This window comes from Camelina sativa, chromosome 18, assembly GCF_030686135.1.
Source record: "Camelina sativa cultivar CO46 ecotype springtype chromosome 18, ASM3068613v1".
NCBI lineage: Eukaryota > Viridiplantae > Streptophyta > Magnoliopsida > Brassicales > Brassicaceae > Camelina > Camelina sativa.
In genome coordinates this window covers 1,355,547-1,363,117 of record NC_141897.1, presented here as the reverse complement: position 1 = coordinate 1,363,117, position 7,571 = coordinate 1,355,547, and the positions used below count along the sequence as shown (strand labels likewise).

General features: G+C 40.7%; 1 non-coding gene across 1 annotated transcript; it reads right to left on the bottom strand.

Annotated features, from left to right (window-relative positions):
* Positions 1 to 6,358: 6,358 nt before the first annotated feature.
* LOC147921336 (small nucleolar RNA R71) lies at positions 6,359 to 6,465 on the bottom strand. Its single transcript, XR_015589860.1, has one exon. It is a non-coding gene; the product is annotated as a small nucleolar RNA R71 (small nucleolar RNA).
* Positions 6,466 to 7,571: the final 1,106 nt, after the last annotated feature.

Genomic DNA, 7,571 nt, shown 5'->3' with positions numbered 1-7,571 from the left:
ATTGCTTCTACTTCAGCTCCTAAGCCAAACCAACTTCTTGGAAAATCTATTCAAAACCCAAGGGAGTTCACTGCCAAGGCAATCTTTGTTACTGAGGAGAATGTCACTGGGGTCAGTGAAAATCAAAATGGGGAGAATATTCAACAAGTTTCAGCTCAGAATGAAGCAGAAGATAAAGCAGTGCAGGCACTCGAAAGTGCACTCGACTCAGCACACGATCGAGCACTCGATCGAGTGCATGATGGAGTCACTGGTCGAGTAGAACCCACCGTGTCTGTTAAGCCCACCAAGTATATTCCTCCAGCATATAAACCACCTCTGCCATTCCCAGGACGTTTCAAAGAACAAATGATTAGGAAGCTCAAAGAAAAGATTGAGAAGCAGGAACTGATGGCCATTCAACATGAAGTGACTGTTGAGAAGAAGAAAGAGGACAATGAGGATCAAGATGGGGAGGATTTGTCACAATACAAGGCTCATAGTGAAGGTTTTACTCAGCATATTGAAGCAGAAAAACCACTCGACCGTGTGCTCGACCACGCACACGATCGAGCACACGACCGAGCGCCAGATCGAGTTGATCCTGCAGAAGCTGTTAAGCCTGTCAAGTACATTCTCCGTTACCATTCCCAGGACGTTTTAAGGAACAAAAGCTGAAGGAAATCAGGGAGAGTATTGAAAAGAAGAAAGTCATTGCTTTGCAACAAGAGGAAGTCATTAAAAAGAAGGAAGAAGAGAGATGACCTGCTTTGGAACATTATGCTCCATATCCTCTCTACAAAGGCATGTTACTTGACATATCCAAGCAGAAAGCTCATAATCAAGACAGGAGAGATCAAGAGGAGATTGGTACAGTTGTTGTTCCAACAAAACTTGAAGATCCAGGTCCATTTAATTTGCCTTGCTCCATCAGCTACCTACACTTCAACAAATGCTTGTGTGATCTTGGGGCATCTGTTAGTGTCATGCCCTACTCTATAGCCGAAAAGCTTAGACACACTGAATTCAAGCCAAGCAATCTCTACATAAGTCTAGCTGATGGTTCAAATAAGGATGTGGTTGGTAAATTGGAGAGCCTCCTAGTCAAGATAGGCAAGGAAAGAATTCCTACTGATTTCATCATTATAAAGATGGATAAGGAGTTAGAAGATCCAATCTTGCTTGGGAGACCATTTCTTGCCACAGCAGGAGCTATCATTGATGTTAAGGAAAGGCTGATAAGGTTGAACATAGATGAAGGTTTGACCATGGACTTTGATATCACAAATCCATCTAACCAGCCAACCATTGGAGGTCAACCATTTAAGATTGAAGATAAGGCTGATTTTGGGGTTTTGAGAGAAGAAGAGACTTCAAAAGCTAAGGTCTCATCTCATAACGAATCAGTCCAACATCTCAAGGATTCAGTTCAAGTGTTAGCTGGTTTAGTGAAGGATCTTCAAGTGCAACTCAACAAGAGGTCTTTGAAGAAGGCAAGACCAAGGATCAAGCTTAAGAAGAAACAAAGTTCAAGTTTTAAGGAGATAGTGATCAAGAAGCAACACCAAAGAGATCAAGTAGTACCAGGGAGGATTTCATCACCTCCTTGGCCTCCAAACCAAGCCTGAAAAGGCATCAAAGGTCAAGCTTAGTGACTTTAAACAAGCTAACTAGGGAGGAAGTCCCTAAGGTATCTATGTACATATTGTTTAGGGTTTTGGTATTTTGATCTTTGTTTTGGTGTTTTCATGGTCAGGACAGCAAAGGAGTCTGAACAGAAGAAGAAAAGAACATTCGGTAACCAACTTGACCACCCCACTCGACCGGGCATTCGACCGAGTACCAGTCGATGGCCATAGTTGAGTTGCCTCCTTCCCCACCTCCAAGTCAGCAACAAGATCTCAACTACACTTATGAAAGCATGAATGAGGATGTGGATAACTTCTTCCACCAACCATGAGGTACCAATTTCACCTTATCATTGTATATAACATTGCATATCTAGTTTTATTTTGTTTAAACTCTTGAATCCTCTTTTAAATTTCTCTTACACAAGGGGCTGTGTAATTTAAGTTTGGGGGAGGGTTTGAGATAGTATTTGATGCTGTGTTTTGTTTTCTTATTTCAAATTTTTAGCATAATCATGTTAGTACTTGCATTTCACCTAAGGCATTGAAAAAACCTAAAAATTTGAATTTTTTTGCAAAAATCTTTACAAAAATAGAGTGTTCATGTAGTTTGCATTGCATATTGGCACCTTGTTTAGCGCGTTTAATGTAGGACTATTTCATATTTGCATTAGGGATCTATGATGAATTTTGCTTTGTTAGCTTGTTTAAATTCACTAAACTAGGATCAATGCCCAAGTTAATAGTACTTTGATGCTAGTTGAGTGGTTAGAAGCATAAGGTTGAACTAACTCTTGAATTCCTGTATTGTATTTGGTCTAAATTGAAGCATGTTGTGATTTGATACCATTTCCTATTTATAAGAACCTAATATTGACTTTTAATTATCAATTTGTGCATTGCTTTAAACTCATGGATACCATATACATATTTGGATCATCTTTTTCCTTTTTACCACTCTTGTTGATCCAAGTAGCTGATTTCACTTTTAAATCAGTTTCTCCTACCCCTAACCTACCCTTCTTTCAAGCCATGTTTATTCTTGAGTGTGTAAGGCCTTTTTGGGATTGAACTTGGTAGAAAGTGTTAGGTTTGAACTGACAAGAATATTTCCTTGTGTAGTTCTAGTTTGCAATTTTCAAACTAGATAGGACTAGGTGGTTTAATTGTTGGGTTTGGGACTTGATTGTTTTGAAAAATAAAAGAAAAGGGAAAAAGAGAAAGAAAAGGTTATAGTCTTTAGGAGGGGAATGTGTTTATGTAAATATAAACTCTACTGAAAGAATGGGAAGTAAGAGATTGTTAAAGATGGTTCTAATCAAAGAAAAGAAAGAAAGAAAAGAAGAGTCTTACAAAAAGCTTTTATGTCTTAAGATTGAGAAGTAAAGGGAACCATAGCAAATAAGAAAGAAACCCCATTCCACTAGTTGATTCAAATAAGAAACCTCTCCTAAGGCTTAAAAACAAAAGAGAAAGGGTATTTGAGAACAGAAGAAGACAAAGGGTAGAACTAGGATCATTTGGGTTTAGAATGATAGGATCAAACACTTTGGTTACTTTTGGGTAGATAAGGTTTTGTTCTTGTATTGGCAGTCATGTCGTCGTATCCAGAATAGATCTTGTTGCTCATCTCGGCAAACCGTTTTGCGTTGTCCATAGCAGCGGATGCTTGGTTTTGTATCATCTGCTGAATTAGGCCGCGGAGGTCAGCGTCTTGGGTTTGGTTGTGCAGGCCTTGTTGTTGTTGGAATCCAGGTGGTACAAGTGGTTGATTGTGAGAACCAGAGTACTGCTGCCTAGGAGCATAACCTTGATTGTATTGAACAAAAGGCTTTTACTGGCCCTGATTCCCTTGAACAGCGGCTGGGTAGATTTGGTCTTGATAATTTGCAACATTCGGGTTACGATACGATAGATTCGGATTCGGTTTGTAGTTGTTGTACCCTTTGTTGTAGCCTCCTTGGTTGTTGATGTAATTTATATCCTCTAGCTGAGCATTCTCTCCATCTGGTTGCAGAAACTGGTCTTCCTCTGAGATTGCATGGATATGCTGCTGCTGGTTGAGGAGCTTATCGAGCTTGTCATTGAGGGCTTTCATGTCTTGCTTATACTTGGCATCTTCCTCTTCAGTAGATCGCACAGTGCGATCGTACTTGATGTTCATATATTTTACCTTGTTTTCCCTTAGTTTATTCACAACTTTTGCATCTTTTGCTATCCATTTAGGCCATTATTGTGTAGCTTTAGGACTAATCATGCATTAGAATGTAGTTGCATTGCATTTGCATCTTTTCAGGCATAAACAGGTGATTTTGGAGCTTAAGGAGCATGGAAGCAATGCTGAGGAGAAGTGAAGCAATCCTGAGGAGAAAACAAGAGAGTTAAGGCTGTAGAATCAAGGTCTGGAGTCCAACTCGACCACACCACCCGACCACCACTCGACCGTGTGCTGAGGAGGACTCGACCGAGTGGAGAACGCACGAGAGAAGCCAGCTCGACCAGCCACTCGACCGAGCACTGGTCGAGTTGACCGAGCCGTTGACTACTTTGACTTTTTGTATTTTTAGGGCTTCCACCTCATCTCCTATATAAAGCCCTTGTACCTGCAGCCACCAAAGAGTCCAGCTTTTTAGAGAGTCTAAAACCTAGTTTTTACCCTTTTTAGATTTTATTCCTTTTGCACTTTTCTTTTATTTTTAGATTTTGTACTTGTTTGAGAGAGAAAGACTAGATTCTTATATTTTGTTTGTTTCATAACTTTCAAAGTTTTAAGATTTCGAGTTTTATTTCTTCATCAATATTGTAGATCTATGTTTCATCTTCCCAGTGATGCAAGTTTCATTATTTTCTGGGTTTTTGACATATTTCACCATGTGTTCTTGTGAGTAGTTTGTTTAGGACCTTGAGGATGGGTTAGGCTGGGTTGATCTTGTGGTTTGTTTGATTTGGTCAAGCTTGATTGTTGTAGATCTCTTCTAGGCTAGATGATCTTAATGCTAATCCTATATCTGAGAAGGTAGGGTTTGATTTCAAGCATCTTAGCATCACACCAATGTCTAAGGAGCATAGATAAGGCTAGATCTAGAGCTTACCATTAGGCTTGCTAAGAGATTAGAAGTCTTGTTTGGTTTGAGATGTATTGCTTAATGCCTGCTTGTGTAGATTCTTTTCTTTGTGAGAACAAGTCTAGAAATGCATAGGTTTGATTGTTTCTTGCCATGAGAATGGATTAAACATGTCTTAGAATAGTATGTCTAGAGATCAGCTCAATGTTTGCTTGAGATTTGTTGACCAAGTTAGATAACCACAATGATTAGCTCAGCCCATGAATCCCTCCTCAAGGCCTTCTTTGTTTATTGAAATCCTAGTCTAAATATCATTGCTTGCTTGTTGTTTGATTAGTTTTAGCATTGCTCTGTTTTTCTTGTGTTGCTTTGTTTTCACGTTCAAGTCTACCTCGACCACGTACTCGACCTACACTCGGTCGAGTGCTGCTCGAGTTCATCCCCAGAACTTTTGTTTTTGATTTGTGATTGTCTTGTTTCATTCCTGTTTCATTTCCATTGCATTCACGTAGTTTCCTGTTCATTACTTGTCTTGCATTAGTTCACTAGCATAGTTTCTATCTCTGTTCTAGTTTCATTATAGCTTTAATTTGTCTGTTTTGTTTGCATTTAGTATCTTGTTCTAGTTGTTTTTACTTTCTGCATTTCATATCTCATTTTAGGATTGTTAGTGACAAACAATCTTTACAATTGGCTTGACTTAGACTCATATGCACATCTTAATTGTTCACAATCACTCAGATAGGATTGACACCTCTTATACTGCAACTGCATAAGGGGAATTGAAACACCCTGACTTCTATTCATTCCATACATCATCATTCCACACATCATTCATTCATACACCACAAAGAAAGCAAGTTTCAATTTGGCGCCGTTGCCCATTTGAGTGTGTTTTGTGACATTTAGGATCATTATTAGTCTAAGATTAAGTTCGTTTTAAACACTTGTGAAGTTACTGAACTGGAATCTTCCTTTGCTTGGCTGTTTTGTGTTTCAGGTACCCACTCGACCACCTACTCGACCACCACTCGACCGAGCTGTGATCGAGCACTTGATCGAGCCAGAAGCCGGATCAAATTAGCCATTACTTCCCAGTCGACTCGACCACCCACTCGAGTCTGCGCTCGACCGTGTACCTGTTCGAGTCTGTAGTAGAGTTTGTTGATGCACACAAGGTCAAAAGGCAAAGATAGTCTTCAACAGCCTATTGACAACATCCACATGCTACAAAAGGGTTTGAGACATAAGCAAGGAAGAGTAGTTCAACAACAACAAGGTCAAGACATTATGGAGCAACAAGCTATCCATGAGCAAAGACCAAGGCACATTGGTGTAGGAGATGCACCCAATACCCACAACCAAAGGGCTGGAATTGTGCCACCTTCAGTAGCAAACAATAACTTTGAGATCAAGAGTGGATTGATCTCAATGATACAAGCAAACAAGTTTCATGGGTTGCCAATGGAGGATCCACTAGATCACCTTGATGAGTTTGACAGAATATGTGGCCTCACAAAGATCAATGGAGTGAGTGAGGATGGATTCAAATTAAGGCTCTTCCCATTTTCTCTTGGAGACAAAGCTCACCTTTGGGAGAAGACTCTACCTACTGGAGCAATCACCACATGGGATGCATGCAAGAAAGCTTTTCTGGCCAAGTTCTTCTCCAATGCAAGGACTGCTAGGCTGAGGAATGAAATTTCTGGGTTTGCTCAAAGGAATAATGAGAGCTTTTGTGAAGCTTGGGAGAGGTTTCAAGGATTCCAAACTCAGTGTCCTCACCATGGCTTCAGCAATGAGTCACTTCTAAGCACCTTGTATAGAGGAGTGCTCCCCAAGATAAGAATGCTTCTTGATACAGCCTCTAATGGCAACTTCCTCAACAAGAATGTGGAAGAAGGATGGGAATTAGTTGAGAATCTTGCTCAATCTGATGGCAATTATAATGAGGATTATGATAGGACCATAAGGAGCTCCTCAACTGATCAAGAGGACAAGTATAAGAAGGATTTGAAGATGGTCAATGAGAAGCTTGACAAGATCCTCCTCAGCCAATCCAAGTCTATTCACTTCATTGGTGAAGAGGAAGCTCCAGTTCAAGAGGGGGAGCCTGAATTTGCTGAGTTGTGCTACATGCAAAACCAGGGAGGATTCAAAGGCTACAACCAAGGAGGTTTCAAGAACAACAATCTCTCTTATAGGAGCACCAATGTGGCCAACCCTCAAGACCAAGTCTATCCACCTCCTCAACCTCAACAGCAACAAAACTACATCCCCAAGCAACAACACCAAGTGTTCCAGCCCCAATTGTGTCCCCCACCAGGGTTTCAGACTAACCAAGGCCAGGAACAAGACTTAAGAGCAATGATGCAACAGTTGTTGATTGGGCAAACACAAGGCAAGATTGAGGAAGCCAAGCAGTTTGCTGAGTTGAATCAAAGGCTCACATCACAGTACAATGATCTGAACATGAAGTTTGAAGGTCTCAACTCCAGAATGAAGTATATGGAGAGTAACATTGCCTCTACTTCAGCTCCTAAACCCAACCAACTCCCTGGAAAAGCTGTTCAAAATCCAAGGGAGTTCACTGCAAAAGCCATTCATATCTCTGATGAGGAAGTCACTGAGGATAGTGAAGTCCAAGTTTGGGGGAATTCCTTAGTTACTGAAGCCCCAAGTGACGCTTGTGCAAAGCAACTGGAGTCCGTTATTGCACTCGACCAAGTACTCGAACAGCCACTCGATCGAGTGCATGCTCGAGTGGTCGATCGAGTTGCAGACTCAGAAGCTGTCAAGCCTGCTAAGTACACTCCTCCTGCTTACAAGCCACCTCTTCCATTCCCAGGACGTTTCAAAGCACAAAAGATTAAGGAGCTTAGGGAAATCATTGAGAGAA